Source organism: Myxine glutinosa, chromosome 3 (assembly GCF_964187855.1).
Source record: "Myxine glutinosa chromosome 3, kmMyxGlut1.1, whole genome shotgun sequence".
Taxonomy (NCBI): Eukaryota; Metazoa; Chordata; class Myxini; order Myxiniformes; family Myxinidae; genus Myxine; species Myxine glutinosa.
Genome location: NC_136263.1, coordinates 64,992,126 through 65,013,679, shown reverse-complemented (window position 1 = coordinate 65,013,679; position 21,554 = coordinate 64,992,126).

The window sequence follows — 21,554 nt, the reverse complement described above, 5'->3', positions numbered from 1 at the left end:
ACTGACGTGCTTGAGAATGGACTCACTGACATTTTTGAGAATGGACTCACTGAAGTGTTTGAGGATGGACTCACTGACGTGCTTGAGAATGGACTCACTGACATGTTTGAGGATGTACCCAGTAACATATTTGAGGATGCATTCAGTGACATGTTTGAGGATTCACTCACTGACATGTTTGAGGATACAATCAGTGACATGTTTGAGAATGGACTCACTGAAGTATTTTAGGATGGACTCACTGATGTGCTTGAGAATGGACTCACTGACGTGCTTGAGAATGGACTCCCTGAAATGTTTTAGGATGGACTCACTGACGTGCTTGAGAATGGACTCACTGACGTGTTTGAGGATGGACTCACTGACATGTTTGTGGATGGACTCGCTGACGTGCTTGAGAATGGACTCACTGAAGTGTTTGAGGATGGACTCACTGGCGTGCTTGAGAATGGACTCACTGACATGTTTGAGAATGGACTCACTGAAGTGTTTGAGGATGGACTCACTGACATGTTTGAGGATGTACCCAGTAACATATTTGAGGATGCATTCAGTGACATGTTTGAGGATTCACTCACTGACATGTTTGAGGATACAGTCAGTGACATGTTTGAGAATGGACTCACTGACATGTTTGAGGATGGACTCACTGAAGTGTTTGAAAATGGACGCACTGAAGTGTTTGAGAATGGACTCAGTGACATGTTTGAGGATGGACTCACTGACATGTTCTGAGGATGGACTCACTGACATGTTTGAGGATGGACTCACTGACATGTTTGAGGATGGACTCACTGACATGTTTGAGGATGGACTCACTGACGTGCTTGAGAATGGACTCACTGAAGTGTTTTAGGATGGACTCACTGATGTGCTTGAGAATGGACTCACTGACATGTTTGAGAATGGACTCACTGAAGTGTTAGAGAATGGAGTCACTGACGTGCTTGAGAATGGACTCACTGACATGTTTGAGAATGGACTCACTGACGTGCTTGAGAATGGACTCACTGACGTGCTTGAGAATGGACTCACTGATGTGCTTGAGAATGGACTCACTGACGTGCTTGAGAATGGACTCACTGACATTTTTGAGAATGGACTCACTGAAGTGTTTGAGGATGGACTCACTGACGTGCTTGAGAATGGACTCACTGACATGTTTGAGGATGTACCCAGTAACATATTTGAGGATGCATTCAGTGACATGTTTGAGGATTCACTCACTGACATGTTTGAGGATACAATCAGTGACATGTTTGAGAATGGACTCACTGAAGTATTTTAGGATGGACTCACTGACGTGCTTGAGAATGGACTCACTGACGTGCTTGAGAATGGACTCACTGAAGTGATTGAGGATGGACTCACGGACGTGCTTCAGAATGGACTCACTGAAGTGTTTTAGGATGGACTCACTGACGTGCTTGAGAATGGACTCCCTGAAGTGTTTTAGGATGGACTCACTGACGTGCTTGAGAATGGACTCACTGACGTGTTTGGGGATGGACTCACTGACATGTTTGTGGATGGACTCGCTGACGTGCTTGAGAATGGACTCACTGAAGTGTTTGAGGATGGACTCACTGACGTGCTTGAGAATGGACTCACTGACATGTTTGAGAATGGACTCACTGAAGTGTTTGAGGATGGACTCACTGACATGTTTGAGGATGTACCCAGTAACATATTTGAGGATGCATTCAGTGACATGTTTGAGGATTCACTCACTGACATGTTTGAGGATACAATCAGTGACATGTTTGAGAATGGACTCACTGGAGTGTTTGAGGATGGACTCATTGAAGTGTTTGAGGATGGACTCACTGACATGTTTGAGGATGGACTCACTGACATGTTTGAGGATGGACTCACTGACATGTTTGAGGATGGACTCACTGACATGTTTGAGGATGGACTCACTGACGTGCTTGAGAGTGGACTCACTGAAGTGTTTGAGGATGGACTCACTGACGTGCTTGAGAATGGACTCACTGACATGTTTGAGAATGGACTCACTGACATGCTTGAGAATGGACTCACTGGAGTGTTTGAGGATGGACTCATTGAAGTGTTTGAGGATGGACTCACTGACATGTTTGAGGATGGACTCACTGACATGTTTGAGGATGGACTCACTGACATGTTTGAGGATGGACTCACTGGTGTTTGAGGATGTGTTGAGTGACGTGTTTGAGGATGTACCCAGTTAAATATTTGAGGATGCATTCAGTGACATGTTTGAGGATTCACTCACTGACATGTTTGAGGATACAATCAGTGACATGTTTGAGAATGGACTCACTGACGTGCTTGAGGATGGACTCACTGACATGTTTGAGGATGGACTCACTGGTGTTTGAGGATGTGTTGAGTGACGTGTTTGAGGATGTACCCAGTTAAATATTTGAGGATGCATTCAGTGACATGTTTGAGGATTCACTCACTGACATGTTTGAGGATACAATCAGTGACATGTTTGAGAATGGACTCACTGACGTGCTTGAGAATGGACTCACTGACGTGCTTGAGAATGGACTCACTGACGTGCTTGAGAATGGACTCACTGACGTGCTTGAGAATGGACTCACTGAAGTGTTTGAGGATGGACTCACTGACGTGCTTGAGAATGGACTCCCTGAAGTGTTTTAGGATGGACTCACTGACGTGCTTGAGAATGGACTCACTGACGTGTTTGAGGATGGACTCACTGACATGTTCGTGGATGGACTCACTGAAGTGTTTGAGGATGGACTCACTCACGTGCTTGAGAATGGACTCACTGACATGTTTGAGAATGGACTCACTGACGTGCTTGATAATGGACTCACTGACGTGCTTGAGAAGGGACTCACTGACATGCTTGAGAATGGACTCACTGACGTGCTTGAGAATGGACTCACTGACATTTTTGAGAATGGACTCACTGAAGTGTTTGAGGATGGACTCACTGACGTGCTTGAGAATGGACTCACTGACATGTTTGAGGATGTACCCAGTAACATATTTGAGGATGCATTCAGTGACATGTTTGAGGATTCACTCACTGACATGTTTGAGGATACAATCAGTGACATGTTTGAGAATGGACTCACTGAAGTATTTTAGGATGGACTCACTGACGTGCTTGAGAATGGACTCACTGACGTGCTTGAGAATGGACTCACTGAAGTGATTGAGGATGGACTCACGGACGTGCTTCAGAATGGACTCACTGAAGTGTTTTAGGATGGACTCACTGACGTGCTTGAGAATGGACTCCCTGAAGTGTTTTAGGATGGACTCACTGACGTGCTTGAGAATGGACTCACTGACGTGTTTGGGGATGGACTCACTGACATGTTTGTGGATGGACTCGCTGACGTGCTTGAGAATGGACTCACTGAAGTGTTTGAGGATGGACTCACTGACGTGCTTGAGAATGGACTCACTGACATGTTTGAGAATGGACTCACTGAAGTGTTTGAGGATGGACTCACTGACATGTTTGAGGATGTACCCAGTAACATATTTGAGGATGCATTCAGTGACATGTTTGAGGATTCACTCACTGACATGTTTGAGGATACAATCAGTGACATGTTTGAGAATGGACTCACTGACATGTTTGAGGATGGACTCACTGAAGTGTTTGAAAATGGATGCACTGAAGTGTTTGAGAATGGACTCAGTGACATGTTTGAGGATGGACTCACTGACATGTTTGAGGATGGACTCACTGACATGTTTGACGATGGACTCACTGACATGTTTGAGGATGGACTCACTGACGTGCTTGAGAGTGGACTCACTGAAGTGTTTGAGGATGGACTCACTGACGTGCTTGAGAATGGACTCACTGACATGTTTGAGAATGGACTCACTGACATGCTTGAGAATGGACTCACTGGAGTGTTTGAGGATGGACTCATTGAAGTGTTTGAGGATGGACTCACTGACATGTTTGAGGATGGACTCACTGACATGTTTGAGGATGGACTCACTGACATGTTTGAGGATGGACTCACTGACATGTTTGAGGATGGACTCACTGACGTGCTTGAGAGTGGACTCACTGAAGTGTTTGAGGATGGACTCACTGACGTGCTTGAGAATGGACTCACTGACATGTTTGAGAATGGACTCACTGACATGCTTGAGAATGGACTCACTGACATGTTTGAGGATGGACTCATTGAAGTGTTTGAGGATGGACTCACTGACATGTTTGAGGATGGACTCACTGACATGTTTGAGGATGGACTCACTGACATGTTTGAGGATGGACTCACTGGTGTTTGAGGATGTGTTGAGTGACGTGTTTGAGGATGTACCCAGTTAAATATTTGAGGATGCATTCAGTGACATGTTTGAGGATTCACTCACTGACATGTTTGAGGATACAATCAGTGACATGTTTGAGAATGGACTCACTGACGTGCTTGAGAATGGACTCACTGACGTGCTTGAGAATGGACTCACTGACGTGCTTGAGAATGGACTCACTGACGTGCTTGAGAATGGACTCACTGAAGTGTTTGAGGATGGACTCACTGACGTGCTTGAGAATGGACTCCCTGAAGTGTTTTATGATGGACTCACTGACGTGCTTGAGAATGGACTCACTGACGTGTTTGAGGATGGACTCACTGACATGTTCGTGGATGGACTCACTGAAGTGTTTGAGGATGGACTCACTCACGTGCTTGAGAATGGACTCACTGACATGTTTGAGAATGGACTCACTGACGTGCTTGATAATGGACTCACTGACGTGCTTGAGAAGGGACTCACTGACATGCTTGAGAATGGACTCACTGACGTGCTTGAGAATGGACTCACTGACATTTTTGAGAATGGACTCACTGAAGTGTTTGAGGATGGACTCACTGACGTGCTTGAGAATGGACTCACTGACATGTTTGAGGATGTACCCAGTAACATATTTGAGGATGCATTCAGTGACATGTTTGAGGATTCACTCACTGACATGTTTGAGGATACAATCAGTGACATGTTTGAGAATGGACTCACTGAAGTATTTTAGGATGGACTCACTGATGTGCTTGAGAATGGACTCACTGACGTGCTTGAGAATGGACTCCCTGAAATGTTTTAGGATGGACTCACTGACGTGCTTGAGAATGGACTCACTGACGTGTTTGAGGATGGACTCACTGACATGTTTGTGGATGGACTCGCTGACGTGCTTGAGAATGGACTCACTGAAGTGTTTGAGGATGGACTCACTGGCGTGCTTGAGAATGGACTCACTGACATGTTTGAGAATGGACTCACTGAAGTGTTTGAGGATGGACTCACTGACATGTTTGAGGATGTACCCAGTAACATATTTGAGGATGCATTCAGTGACATGTTTGAGGATTCACTCACTGACATGTTTGAGGATACAATCAGTGACATGTTTGAGAATGGACTCACTGACATGTTTGAGGATGGACTCACTGAAGTGTTTGAAAATGGACGCACTGAAGTGTTTGAGAATGGACTCAGTGACATGTTTGAGGATGGACTCACTGACATGTTCTGAGGATGGACTCACTGACATGTTTGAGGATGGACTCACTGACATGTTTGAGGATGGACTCACTGACATGTTTGAGGATGGACTCACTGACGTGCTTGAGAATGGACTCACTGAAGTGTTTTAGGATGGACTCACTGATGTGCTTGAGAATGGACTCCCTGAAGTGTTTTAGGATGGACTCACTGACGTGCTTGAGAATGGACTCACTGACGTGTTTGAGGATGGACTCACTTACATGTTCGTGGATGGACTCGCTGATGTGCTTGAGAATGGACTCACTGAAGTGTTTGAGGATGGACTCACTGACGTGCTTGAGAATGGACTCACTGACATGTTTGAGAATGGACTCACTGAAGTGTTTGAGGATGGACTCACTGACGTGCTTGAGAATGGACTCACTGACATGTTTGAGAATGGACTCACTGACGTGCTTGAGAATGGACTCACTGACGTGCTTGAGAATGGACTCACTGACGTGCTAGAGAATGGACTCACTGACGTGCTTGAGAATGGACTCACTGACATGTTTGAGAATGGACTCACTGAAGTGTTTGAGGATGGACTCACTGACGTGCTTGAGAATGGACTCACTGACATGTTTGAGAATGGACTCACTGACGTGCTTGAGAATGGACTCACTGACGTGCTTGAGAATGGACTCACTGACGTGCTAGAGAATGGACTCACTGACCTGCTTGAGAATGGACTCACTGACATTTTTGAGAATAGACTCACTGAAGTGTTTGAGGATGGACTCACTGACGTGCTTGAGAATGGACTCACTGACATGTTTGAGGATGTACCCAGTAACATATTTGAGGATGCATTCAGTGACATGTTTGAGGATTCACTCACTGACATGTTTGAGGATACAATCAGTGACATGTTTGAGAATGGACTCACTGAAGTATTTTAGGATGGACTCACTGACGTGCTTGAGAATGGACTCTCTGACGTGCTTGAGAATGGACTCACTGAAGTGTTTGAGGATGGACTCACTGACGTGCTTGAGAATGTACTCACTGACATGTTTGAGAATGGATTCACTGACGTGCTTGAGGATGGACTCCCTGACATGTTTGTGGATGGACTCACTGACATGTTTGAGAATGGACTCACTGAAGTGCTTGAGAATGGACTCACTGACGTGCTTGAGAATGGACGCACTGAAGTGTTTGAGGATGGACTCACTGACGTGCTTGAGAATGGACTCACTGAAGTGTTTGAGGATGGACTCACTGACGTGCTTGAGAGTGGACTCACTGAAGTGTTTGAGGATGGACTCACTGACGTGCTTGAGAATGGACTCACTGACATGTTTGAGAATGGACTCACTGACGTGCTTGAGAATGGACTCACTGGAGTGTTTGAGGATGGACTCATTGAAGTGTTTGAGGATGGACTCACTGACATGTTTGAGGATGGACTCACTGACATGTTTGCGGATGGACTCACTGACATGTTTGAGGATGGACTCACTGAAGTGTTTGAGGATGTGTTGAGTGACGTGTTTGAGGATGTACCCAGTTAAATATTTGAGGATGCATTCAGTGACATGTTTGAGGATTCACTCACTGACATGTTTGAGCATACAATCAGTGACATGTTTGAGAATGGACTCACTGACGTGCTTGAGAATGGACTCACTGACGTGCTTGAGAATGGACTCACTGACGTGCTTGAGAATGGACTCACTGAAGTATTTTAGGATGGACTCACTGATGTGCTTGAGAATGGACTCACTGAAGTGTTTGAGGTTGGACTCACTGACGTGCTTGAGAATGGTCTCACTGAAGTATTTTAGGATTGACTCACTGACGTGCTTGAGAATGGACTCACTGACGTGCTTGAGAATGGACTCACTGAAGTGTTTAAGGATGGACTCACTGACGTGCTTGAGAATGGACTCACTGAAGTGTTTTAGGATGGACTCACTGCCGTGCTTGAGAATGGACTCCCTGAAGTGTTTTAGGATGGACTCACTGACGTGCTTGAGAATGGACTCACTGACGTGTTTGAGGATGGACTCAATGACATGTTCGTGGATGGACTCGCTGACGTGCTTGAGAATGGACTCACTGAAGTGTTTGAGGATGGACTCACTGACGTGCTTGAGAATGGACTCACTGACATGTTTGAGAATGGACTCACTGAAGTGTTTGAGGATGGACTCACTGACGTGCTTGAGAATGGACTCACTGACATGTTTGAGAATGGACTCACTGACGTGCTTGAGAATGGACTCACTGACGTGCTTGAGAATGGACTCACTGACGTGCTTGAGAATGGACTCACTGACGTGCTTGAGAATGGACTCACTGACATTTTTGAGAATGGACTCACTGAAGTGTTTGAGGATGGACTCACTGACGTGCTTGAGAATGGACTCACTGACATTTTTGAGAATGGACTCACTGAAGTGTTTGAGGATGGACTCACTGACGTGCTTGAGAATGGTCTCACTGATGTATTTTAGGATGGACTCACTGATGTGCTTGAGAATGGACTCACTGACGTGCTTGAGAATGGACTCACTGAAGTGTTTGAGGAGGACTCACTGACGTGCTTGAGAATGGACTCACTGAAGTGTTTTAGGATGGACTCACTGACGTGCTTGAGAATGGACTCCCTGAAGTGTTTTAGGATGGACTCGCTGACGTGCTTGAGAATGGACTCACTGACGTGTTTGAGGATGGACTCACTGACATGTTCGTGGATGGACTCGCTGACGTGCTTGAGAATGGACTCACTGAAGTGTTTGAGGATGGACTCACTGACGTGCTTGAGAATGGACTCACTGACATGTTTGAGAATGGACTCACTGAAGTGTTAGAGAATGGAGTCACTGACGTGCTTGAGAATGGACTCACTGACATGTTTGAGAATGGACTCACTGACGTGCTTGAGAATGGACTCACTGACGTGCTTGAGAATGGACTCACTGATGTGCTTGAGAATGGACTCACTGACGTGCTTGAGAATGGACTCACTGACATTTTTGAGAATGGAGTCACTGAAGTGTTTGAGGATGGACTCACTGACGTGCTTGAGAATGGACTCACTGACATGTTTGAGGATGTACCCAGTAACATATTTGAGGATGCATTCAGTGACATGTTTGAGGATTCACTCACTGACATGTTTGAGGATACAATCAGTGACATGTTTGAGAATGGACTCACTGAAGTATTTTAGGATGGACTCACTGACGTGCTTGAGAATGGACTCACTGACGTGCTTGAGAATGGACTCACTGAAGTGATTGAGGATGGACTCACGGACGTGCTTCAGAATGGACTCACTGAAGTGTTTTAGGATGGACTCACTGACGTGCTTGAGAATGGACTCCCTGAAGTGTTTTAGGATGGACTCACTGACGTGCTTGAGAATGGACTCACTGACGTGTTTGGGGATGGACTCACTGACATGTTTGTGGATGGACTCGCTGACGTGCTTGAGAATGGACTCACTGAAGTGTTTGAGGATGGACTCACTGACGTGCTTGAGAATGGACTCACTGACATGTTTGAGAATGGACTCACTGAAGTGTTTGAGGATGGACTCACTGACATGTTTGAGGATGTACCCAGTAACATATTTGAGGATGCATTCAGTGACATGTTTGAGGATTCACTCACTGACATGTTTGAGGATACAATCAGTGACATGTTTGAGAATGGACTCACTGACATGTTTGAGGATGGACTCACTGAAGTGTTTGAAAATGGACGCACTGAAGTGTTTGAGAATGGACTCAGTGACATGTTTGAGGATGGACTCACTGACATGTTTGAGGATGGACTCACTGACATGTTTGACGATGGACTCACTGACATGTTTGAGGATGGACTCACTGACGTGCTTGAGAGTGGACTCACTGAAGTGTTTGAGGATGGACTCACTGACGTGCTTGAGAATGGATTCACTGACATGTTTGAGAATGGACTCACTGACATGCTTGAGAATGGACTCACTGGAGTGTTTGAGGATGGACTCATTGAAGTGTTTGAGGATGGACTCACTGACATGTTTGAGGATGGACTCACTGACATGTTTGAGGATGGACTCACTGACATGTTTGAGGATGGACTCACTGACATGTTTGAGGATGGACTCACTGACGTGCTTGAGAGTGGACTCACTGAAGTGTTTGAGGATGGACTCACTGACGTGCTTGAGAATGGACTCACTGACATGTTTGAGAATGGACTCACTGACATGCTTGAGAATGGACTCACTGGAGTGTTTGAGGATGGACTCATTGAAGTGTTTGAGGATGGACTCACTGACATGTTTGAGGATGGACTCACTGACATGTTTGAGGATGGACTCACTGACATGTTTGAGGATGGACTCACTGGTGTTTGAGGATGTGTTGAGTGACGTGTTTGAGGATGTACCCAGTTAAATATTTGAGGATGCATTCAGTGACATGTTTGAGGATTCACTCACTGACATGTTTGAGGATACAATCAGTGACATGTTTGAGAATGGACTCACTGACGTGCTTGAGAATGGACTCACTGACGTGCTTGAGAATGGACTCACTGACGTGCTTGAGAATGGACTCACTGACGTGCTTGAGAATGGACTCACTGAAGTGTTTGAGGATGGACTCACTGACGTGCTTGAGAATGGACTCCCTGAAGTGTTTTAGGATGGACTCACTGACGTGCTTGAGAATGGACTCACTGACGTGTTTGAGGATGGACTCACTGACATGTTCGTGGATGGACTCACTGAAGTGTTTGAGGATGGACTCACTCACGTGCTTGAGAATGGACTCACTGACATGTTTGAGAATGGACTCACTGACGTGCTTGATAATGGACTCACTGACGTGCTTGAGAAGGGACTCACTGACATGCTTGAGAATGGACTCACTGACGTGCTTGAGAATGGACTCACTGACATTTTTGAGAATGGACTCACTGAAGTGTTTGAGGATGGACTCACTGACGTGCTTGAGAATGGACTCACTGACATGTTTGAGGATGTACCCAGTAACATATTTGAGGATGCATTCAGTGACATGTTTGAGGATTCACTCACTGACATGTTTGAGGATACAATCAGTGACATGTTTGAGAATGGACTCACTGAAGTATTTTAGGATGGACTCACTGATGTGCTTGAGAATGGACTCACTGACGTGCTTGAGAATGGACTCCCTGAAATGTTTTAGGATGGACTCACTGACGTGCTTGAGAATGGACTCACTGACGTGTTTGAGGATGGACTCACTGACATGTTTGTGGATGGACTCGCTGACGTGCTTGAGAATGGACTCACTGAAGTGTTTGAGGATGGACTCACTGGCGTGCTTGAGAATGGACTCACTGACATGTTTGAGAATGGACTCACTGAAGTGTTTGAGGATGGACTCACTGACATGTTTGAGGATGTACCCAGTAACATATTTGAGGATGCATTCAGTGACATGTTTGAGGATTCACTCACTGACATGTTTGAGGATACAGTCAGTGACATGTTTGAGAATGGACTCACTGACATGTTTGAGGATGGACTCACTGAAGTGTTTGAAAATGGACGCACTGAAGTGTTTGAGAATGGACTCAGTGACATGTTTGAGGATGGACTCACTGACATGTTCTGAGGATGGATTCACTGACATGTTTGAGGATGGACTCACTGACATGTTTGAGGATGGACTCACTGACATGTTTGAGGATGGACTCACTGACGTGCTTGAGAATGGACTCACTGAAGTGTTTTAGGATGGACTCACTGATGTGCTTGAGAATGGACTCACTGACATGTTTGAGAATGGACTCACTGAAGTGTTAGAGAATGGAGTCACTGACGTGCTTGAGAATGGACTCACTGACATGTTTGAGAATGGACTCACTGACGTGCTTGAGAATGGACTCACTGACGTGCTTGAGAATGGACTCACTGATGTGCTTGAGAATGGACTCACTGACGTGCTTGAGAATGGACTCACTGACATTTTTGAGAATGGACTCACTGAAGTGTTTGAGGATGGACTCACTGACGTGCTTGAGAATGGACTCACTGACATGTTTGAGGATGTACCCAGTAACATATTTGAGGATGCATTCAGTGACATGTTTGAGGATTCACTCACTGACATGTTTGAGGATACAATCAGTGACATGTTTGAGAATGGACTCACTGAAGTATTTTAGGATTGACTCACTGACGTGCTTGAGAATGGACTCACTGACGTGCTTGAGAATGGACTCACTAAGTGTTTAAGGATGGACTCACTGACGTGCTTGAGAATGGACTCACTGAAGTGTTTGAGGATGGACTCACTGACGTGCTTGAGAATGGACTCACTGACATGTTTGAGAATGGACTCACTGACATGCTTGAGAATGGACTCACTGGAGTGTTTGAGGATGGACTCATTGAAGTGTTTGAGGATGGACTCACTGACATGTTTGAGGATGGACTCACTGACATGTTTGAGGATGGACTCACTGACATGTTTGAGGATGGACTCACTGGTGTTTGAGGATGTGTTGAGTGACGTGTTTGAGGATGTACCCAGTTAAATATTTGAGGATGCATTCAGTGACATGTTTGAGGATTCACTCACTGACATGTTTGAGGATACAATCAGTGACATGTTTGAGAATGGACTCACTGACGTGCTTGAGAATGGACTCACTGACGTGCTTGAGAATGGACTCACTGACGTGCTTGAGAATGGACTCACTGACGTGCTTGAGAATGGACTCACTGAAGTGTTTGAGGATGGACTCACTGACGTGCTTGAGAATGGACTCCCTGAAGTGTATTAGGATGGACTCACTGACGTGCTTGAGAATGGACTCACTGACGTGTTTGAGGATGGACTCACTGACATGTTCGTGGATGGACTCACTGAAGTGTTTGAGGATGGACTCACTCACGTGCTTGAGAATGGACTCACTGACATGTTTGAGAATGGACTCACTGACGTGCTTGATAATGGACTCACTGACGTGCTTGAGAAGGGACTCACTGACATGCTTGAGAATGGACTCACTGACGTGCTTGAGAATGGACTCACTGACATTTTTGAGAATGGACTCACTGAAGTGTTTGAGGATGGACTCACTGACGTGCTTGAGAATGGACTCACTGACATGTTTGAGGATGTACCCAGTAACATATTTGAGGATGCATTCAGTGACATGTTTGAGGATTCACTCACTGACATGTTTGAGGATACAATCAGTGACATGTTTGAGAATGGACTCACTGAAGTATTTTAGGATGGACTCACTGATGTGCTTGAGAATGGACTCACTGACGTGCTTGAGAATGGACTCCCTGAAATGTTTTAGGATGGAATCAATGACGTGCTTGAGAATGGACTCACTGACGTGTTTGAGGATGGACTCACTGACATGTTTGTGGATGGACTCGCTGACGTGCTTGAGAATGGACTCACTGAAGTGTTTGAGGATGGACTCACTGGCGTGCTTGAGAATGGACTCACTGACATGTTTGAGAATGGACTCACTGAAGTGTTTGAGGATGGACTCACTGACATGTTTGAGGATGTACCCAGTAACATATTTGAGGATGCATTCAGTGACATGTTTGAGGATTCACTCACTGACATGTTTGAGGATACAGTCAGTGACATGTTTGAGAATGGACTCACTGACATGTTTGAGGATGGACTCACTGAAGTGTTTGAAAATGGACGCACTGAAGTGTTTGAGAATGGACTCAGTGACATGTTTGAGGATGGACTCACTGACATGTTCTGAGGATGGACTCACTGACATGTTTGAGGATGGACTCACTGACATGTTTGAGGATGGACTCACTGACATGTTTGAGGATGGACTCACTGACGTGCTTGAGAATGGACTCACTGAAGTGTTTTAGGATGGACTCACTGATGTGCTTGAGAATGGACTCCCTGAAGTGTTTTAGGATGGACTCACTGACGTGCTTGAGAATGGACTCACTGACGTGTTTGAGGATGGACTCACTTACATGTTCGTGGATGGACTCGCTGATGTGCTTGAGAATGGACTCACTGAAGTGTTTGAGGATGGACTCACTGACGTGCTTGAGAATGGACTCACTGACATGTTTGAGAATGGACTCACTGAAGTGTTTGAGGATGGACTCACTGACGTGCTTGAGAATGGACTCACTGACATGTTTGAGAATGGACTCACTGACGTGCTTGAGAATGGACTCACTGACGTGCTTGAGAATGGACTCACTGACGTGCTTGAGAATGGACTCACTGACCTGCTTGAGAATGGACTCACTGACATTTTTGAGAATAGACTCACTGAAGTGTTTGAGGATGGACTCACTGACGTGCTTGAGAATGGACTCACTGACATGTTTGAGGATGTACCCAGTAACATATTTGAGGATGCATTCAGTGACATGTTTGAGGATTCACTCACTGACATGTTTGAGGATACAATCAGTGACATGTTTGAGAATGGACTCACTGAAGTATTTTAGGATGGACTCACTGACGTGCTTGAGAATGGACTCTCTGACGTGCTTGAGAATGGACTCACTGAAGTGTTTGAGGATGGACTCACTGACGTGCTTGAGAATGTACTCACTGACATGTTTGAGAATGGATTCACTGACGTGCTTGAGGATGGACTCCCTGACATGTTTGTGGATGGACTCACTGACATGTTTGAGAATGGACTCACTGAAGTGCTTGAGAATGGACTCACTGACGTGCTTGAGAATGGACGCACTGAAGTGTTTGAGGATGGACTCACTGACGTGCTTGAGAATGGACTCACTGAAGTGTTTGAGGATGGACTCACTGACGTGCTTGAGAGTGGACTCACTGAAGTGTTTGAGGATGGACTCACTGACGTGCTTGAGAATGGACTCACTGACATGTTTGAGAATGGACTCACTGACGTGCTTGAGAATGGACTCACTGGAGTGTTTGAGGATGGACTCATTGAAGTGTTTGAGGATGGACTCACTGACATGTTTGAGGATGGACTCACTGACATGTTTGCGGATGGACTCACTGACATGTTTGAGGATGGACTCACTGAAGTGTTTGAGGATGTGTTGAGTGACGTGTTTGAGGATGTACCCAGTTAAATATTTGAGGATGCATTCAGTGACATGTTTGAGGATTCACTCACTGACATGTTTGAGCATACAATCAGTGACATGTTTGAGAATGGACTCACTGACGTGCTTGAGAATGGACTCACTGACGTGCTTGAGAATGGACTCACTGAAGTATTTTAGGATGGACTCACTGATGTGCTTGAGAATGGACTCACTGAAGTGTTTGAGGTTGGACTCATTGACGTGTTTAAGGATGGACTCACTGATGTGCTTGAGAATGGACTCACTGAAGTGTTTTAGGATGGACTCACTGCCGTGCTTGAGAATGGACTCCCTGAAGTGTTTTAGGATGGACTCACTGCCGTGCTTGAGAATGGACTCCCTGAAGTGTTTTAGGATGGACTCACTGACGTGCTTGAGAATGGACTCACTGACGTGTTTGAGGATGGACTCAATGACATGTTCGTGGATGGACTCGCTGACGTGCTTGAGAATGGACTCACTGAAGTGTTTGAGGATGGACTCACTGACGTGCTTGAGAATGGACTCACTGACATGTTTGAGAATGGACTCACTGAAGTGTTTGAGGATGGACTCACTGACGTGCTTGAGAATGGACTCACTGACATGTTTGAGAATGGACTCACTGACGTGCTTGAGAATGGACTCACTGACGTGCTTGAGAATGGACTCACTGACGTGCTTGAGAATGGACTCACTGACGTGCTTGAGAATGGACTCACTGACATTTTTGAGAATGGACTCACTGAAGTGTTTGAGGATGGACTCACTGACGTGCTTGAGAATGGACTCACTGACATTTTTGAGAATGGACTCACTGAAGTGTTTGAGGATGGACTCACTGACGTGCTTGAGAATGGTCTCACTGAAGTATTTTAGGATGGACTCACTGATGTGCTTGAGAATGGACTCACTGACGTGCTTGAGAATGGACTCACTGAAGTGTTTGAGGATGGACTCACTGACGTGCTTGAGAATGGACTCACTGAAGTGTTTTAGGATGGACTCACTGACGTGCTTGAGAATGGACTCACTGACGTGCTTGAGAATGGACTCACTGACGTGCTTGAGAATGGACTCACTGACGTGCTTGAGAATGGACTCACTGACATTTTTGAGAATAGACTCACTGAAGTGTTTGAGGATGGACTCACTGACGTGCTTGAGAATGGACTCACTGACATGTTTGAGGATGTACCCAGTAACATATTTGAGGATGCATTCAGTGACATGTTTGAGGATTCACTCACTGACATGTTTGAGGATACAATCAGTGACATGTTTGAGAATGGACTCACTGAAGTATTTTAGGATGGACTCACTGGCGTGCTTGAGAATGGACTCTCTGACGTGCTTGAGAATGGACTCACTGAAGTGTTTGAGGATGGACTCACTGACGTGCTTGAGAATGTACTCACTGACATGTTTGAGAATGGATTCACTGACGTGCTTGAGGATGGACTCCCTGACATGTTTGTGGATGGACTCACTGACATGTTTGAGAATGGACTCACTGAAGTGCTTGAGAATGGACTCACTGACGTGCTTGAGAATGGACGCACTGAAGTGTTTGAGGATGGACTCACTGACGTGCTTGAGAATGGACTCACTGAAGTGTTTGAGGATGGACTCACTGACGTGCTTGAGAGTGGACTCACTGAAGTGTTTGAGGATGGACTCACTGACGTGCTTGAGAATGGACTCACTGACATGTTTGAGAATGGACTCACTGACGTGCTTGAGAATGGACTCACTGGAGTGTTTGAGGATGGACTCATTGAAGTGTTTGAGGATGGACTCACTGACATGTTTGAGGATGGACTCACTGACATGTTTGCGGATGGACTCACTGACATGTTTGAGGATGGACTCACTGAAGTGTTTGAGGATGTGTTGAGTGACGTGTTTGAGGATGTACCCAGTTAAATATTTGAGGATGCATTCAGTGACATGTTTGAGGATTCACTCACTGACATGTTTGAGGATACAATCAGTGACATGTTTGAGAATGGACTCACTGACGTGCTTGAGAATGGACTCACTGACGTGCTTGAGAATGGACTCACTGAAGTATTTTAGGATGGACTCACTGATGTGCTTGAGAATGGACTCACTGAAGTGTTTGAGGTTGGACTCACTGACGTGCTTGAGAATGGTCTCACTGAAGTATTTTAGGATTGACTCACTGACGTGCTTGAGAATGGACTCACTGAAGTGTTTTAGGATGGACTCACTGACGTGCTTGAGAATGGACTCCCTGAAGTGTTTTAGGATGGACTCACTGACGTGCTTGAGAATGGACTCACTGACGTGTTTGAGGATGGACTCAATGACAAGTTCGTGGATGGACTCGCTGACGTGCTTGAGAATGGACTCACTGAAGTGTTTGAGGATGGACTCACTGACGTGCTTGAGAATGGACTCACTGACATGTTTGAGAATGGACTCACTGAAGTGTTTCAGGATGGACTCACTGACGTGCTTGAGAATGGACTCACTGACATGTTTGAGAATGGACTCACTGACGTGCTTGAGAATGGACTCACTGACGTGCTTGAGAATGGACTCCCTGAAGTGTTTTAGAATGGACTCACTGACGTGTTTGAGGATGGACTCACTGACATGTTTGTGGATGGACTCGCTGACGTGCTTGAGAATGGACTCACTGAAGTGTTTGAGGATGGACTCACTGACGTGCTTGAGAATGGACTCACTGACATGTTTGAGAATGGACTCACTGAAGTGTTTGAGGAAGAACTCACTGACATGTTTGAGGATGTACCCAGTAACATATTTGAGGATGCATTCAGTGACATGTTTGAGGATTCACTCACTGACATGTTTGAGGATACAATCAGTGACATGTTTGAGAATGGACTCACTGACATGTTTGAGGATGGACTCACTGAAGTGTTTGAAAATGGACGCACTGAAGTGTTTGAGAATGGACTCAGTGACATGTTTGAGGATGGACTCACTGACATGTTTGAGGATGGACTCACTGACATGTTTGAGGATGGACTCACTGACATGTTTGAGGATGGACTCACTGACATGTTTGAGGATGGACTCACTGACATGTTTGAGGATGGACTCACTGACATGTTTGAGGATGGACTCACTGACGTGCTTGAGAATGGACTCACTGGAGTGTTTGAGGATGGACTCATTGAAGTGTTTGAGGATGGACTCACTGACATGTTTGAGGATGGACTCACTGACATGTTTGAGGATGGACTCACTGACATGTTTGAGGATGGACTCACTGGTGTTTGAGGATGTGTTGAGTGACGTGTTTGAGGATGTACCCAGTTAAATATTTGAGGATGCATTCAGTGACATGTTTGAGGATTCACTCACTGACATGTTTGAGGATACAATCAGTGACATGTTTGAGAATGGACTCACTGACGTGCTTGAGAATGGACTCACTGACATGCTTGAGAATGGACTCACTGACGTGCTTGAGAATGGACTCACTGACGTGCTTGAGAATGGACTCACTGAACTGTTTGAGGATGGACTCACTGACGTGCTTGAGAATGGACTCACTGAAGTGTTTTAGGATGGACTCACTGACGTGTTTGAGAATGGACTCCCTGAAGTGTTTTAGGATGGACTCACTGACGTGCTTGAGAATGGACTCACTGACGTGTTTGAGGATGGACTCACTGACATGTTCGTGGATGGACTCGCTTACGTGCTTGAAAATGGACTCACTGACATGTTTGAGAATGGACTCACTGACGTGCTTGAGAATGGACTCACTGACGTGCTTGAGAAGGGACTCACTGACGTGCTTGAGAATGGACTCACTGACATTTTTGAGAATGGACTCACTGAAGTGTTTGAGGATGGACTCACTGACGTGCTTGAGAATGGACTCACTGACATGTTTGAGGATGTACCCAGTAACATATTTGAGGATGCATTCAGTGACATGTTTGAGGATTCACTCACTGACATGTTTGAGGAAACAATCAGTGACATGTTTGAGAATGGACTCACTGAAGTATTTTAGGATGGACTCACTGATGTGCTTGAGAATGGACTCACTGACGTGCTTGAGAATGGACTCCCTGAAGTGTTTTAGGATGGACTCACTGACGTGCTTGAGAATGGACTCACTGACGTGTTTGAGGATGGACTCACTGACATGTTTGTGGATGGACTCGCTGACGTGCTTGAGAATGGACTCACTGAAGTGTTTGAGGATGGACTCACTGACGTGCTTGAGAATGGACTCACTGACATGTTTGAGAATGGACTCACTTAAGTGTTTGAGGATGGACTCACTGACATGTTTGAGGATGTACCCAGTAACATATTTGAGGATGCATTCAGTGACATGTTTGAGGATTCACTCACTGACATGTTTGAGGATACAATCATTGACATGTTTGAGAATGGACTCACTGACATGTTTGAGGATGGACTCACTGAAGTGTTTGAAAATGGACGTACTGAAGTGTTTGAGAATAGACTCAGTGACATGTTTGAGGATGGACTCACTGACATGTTTGAGGATGGACTCACTGACATGTTTGAGGATGGACTCACTGACATGTTTGAGGATGGACTCACTGACATGTTTGAGGATGGACTCACTGACATGTTTGAGGATGGACTCACTGACGTGCTTGAGAGTGGACTCACTGAAGTGTTTGAGGATGGACTCACTGACGTGCTTGAGAATGGACTCACTGACATGTTTGAGAATGGACTCACTGACGTGCTTGAGAATGGACTCACTGGAGTGTTTGAGGATGGACTCATTGAAGTGTTTGAGGATGGACTCACTGACATGTTTGAGGATGGACTCACTGACATGTTTGAGGATGGACTCACTGACATGTTTGAGGATGGACTCACTGGTGTTTGAGGATGTGTTGAGTGACATGTTTGAGGATGTACCCAGTTAAATATTTGAGGATGCATTCAGTGACATGTTTGAGGATTCACTCACTGACATGTTTGAGGATACAATCAGTGACATGTTTGAGAATGGACTCACTGACGTGCTTGAGAAGGGACTCACTGACGTGCTTGAGAATGGACTCACTGAAGTATTTTAGGATGGACTCACTGATGTGCTTGAGAATGGACTCACTGAAGTGTTTGAGGTTGGACTCACTGACGTGCTTGAGAATGGACTCACTGAAGTGTTTTAGGATGGACTCACTGACGTGCTTGAGAATGGACTCACTGACGAGCTTGAGAATGGACTCACTGAAGTGTTTGAGGATGGACTCACTGACGTGCTTGAGAATGGACTCACTGAAGTGTTTTAGGATGGACTCACTGACGTGCCTGAGAATGGACTCCCTGAAGTGTTTTAGGATGGACTCACTGACGTGCTTGAGAATGGACTCACTGACGTGTTTGAGGATGGACTCACTGACATGTTTGTGGATGGACTCGCTGACGTACTTGAGAATGGACTCACTGAAGTGTTTGAGGATGGACTCACTGACGTGCTTAAGAATGGACTCACTGAAGTGTTTGAGGATGGACTCACTGACGTGCTTGAGAATGGACTCACTGACATGTTTGAGAATGGACTCACTGAAGTGTTTTAGGATGGACTCACTGATGTGCTTGAGAATGGACTCACTGAAGTGTTTTGGGATGGACTGACTGACATGCTTGATAATGGACTCACTGAAATGTTTTAGGATGGACTCACTGACGTGTTTGAGAATGGACTCACTGATGTGTTTGTGGATGGACTCACTGACGTGCTTGAGAATGGACTCACTGAAGTGTTTGAGGAAGGACTCGCTGACGTGCTTGAGAATGGACTCACTGACATGTTTGAGAATGGACTCACTGGCGTGCTTGAGAATGGACTCACTGACGTGCTTGAGAATGGACTCACTGAAGTGTTTGAGGATGGACTCACTGGCATGCTTGAGAATGGACTCACTGACATGTTTGAGGATGGACTCACTGACGTGCTTGAGAATGGACTCGGTGACCTGTTTGAAGATGGACTCACTGAAGTGTTTGAGGATTTGCTCAGTGACATGGATGTTTGAGGATTTGCTCAGTGACATGTTTGTGGATTTGTTCAGTGACATGTTTGAGGTTTTGCTCAGTGACATGTTGGAGGATTTGCTCAGCGACATGTTTGAGGATTTACTCAGTGACTTCTTTGAGGATTTGGTCAGTGACTTCTTTGAGGATTTGGTCAATGTCGTGTTTGAGGATTTGCTCAGTAACATGTTTGATGATTTGCTCAGTGACATGTTTGAGGATGCACTCAGTAACATGTGTTGAGGGTTTGCCCAGTAACGTGTTTGAGGATATTCTCAGTGACATGTTTGAGGATGTACTCACTGACATGTTTGAGGATGGACTCACTGACGTGCTTGAGAATGGACTCGGTGACCTGTTTGAAGATGGACTCACTGAAGTGTTTGAGGATTTGCTCAGTGACATGTTTGAGGATTTACTCAGTGACTTCTTTGAGGATTTGGTCAGTGACTTCTTTGAGGATTTGGTCAATGTCGTGTTTGAGGATTTGCTCAGTAACATGTTTGATGATTTGCTGAGTGACATGTTTGAGGATGCACTCAGTAACATTTGTTGAGGGTTTGCCCAGTAACGTGTTTGAGGATATTCTCAGTGACATGTTTGAGGATGTACTCAGTGACATGTTTGAGGATGTACTCAGTAACATGTTTGAGGATTTGCTCAGTGACATGTTTGAGGATTTGCTCAGTGACATGTTTGAGGATGTACTCAGTAACATGTTTGAGGATTTGCTCAGTTACATGTTTGAGGATTTGCTCAGTGACATGTTTGAGGATTTTCTCGGTGACATGTTTGAGGATTTGCTCAGTGACTTATTTGAGGATTTGGTCGTTATCATGTTTGAGGATTTGCTCAGTAACATGTTTGATGATTTGCTCAGTGACATGTTTGAGGATTTACTCAGTGACAT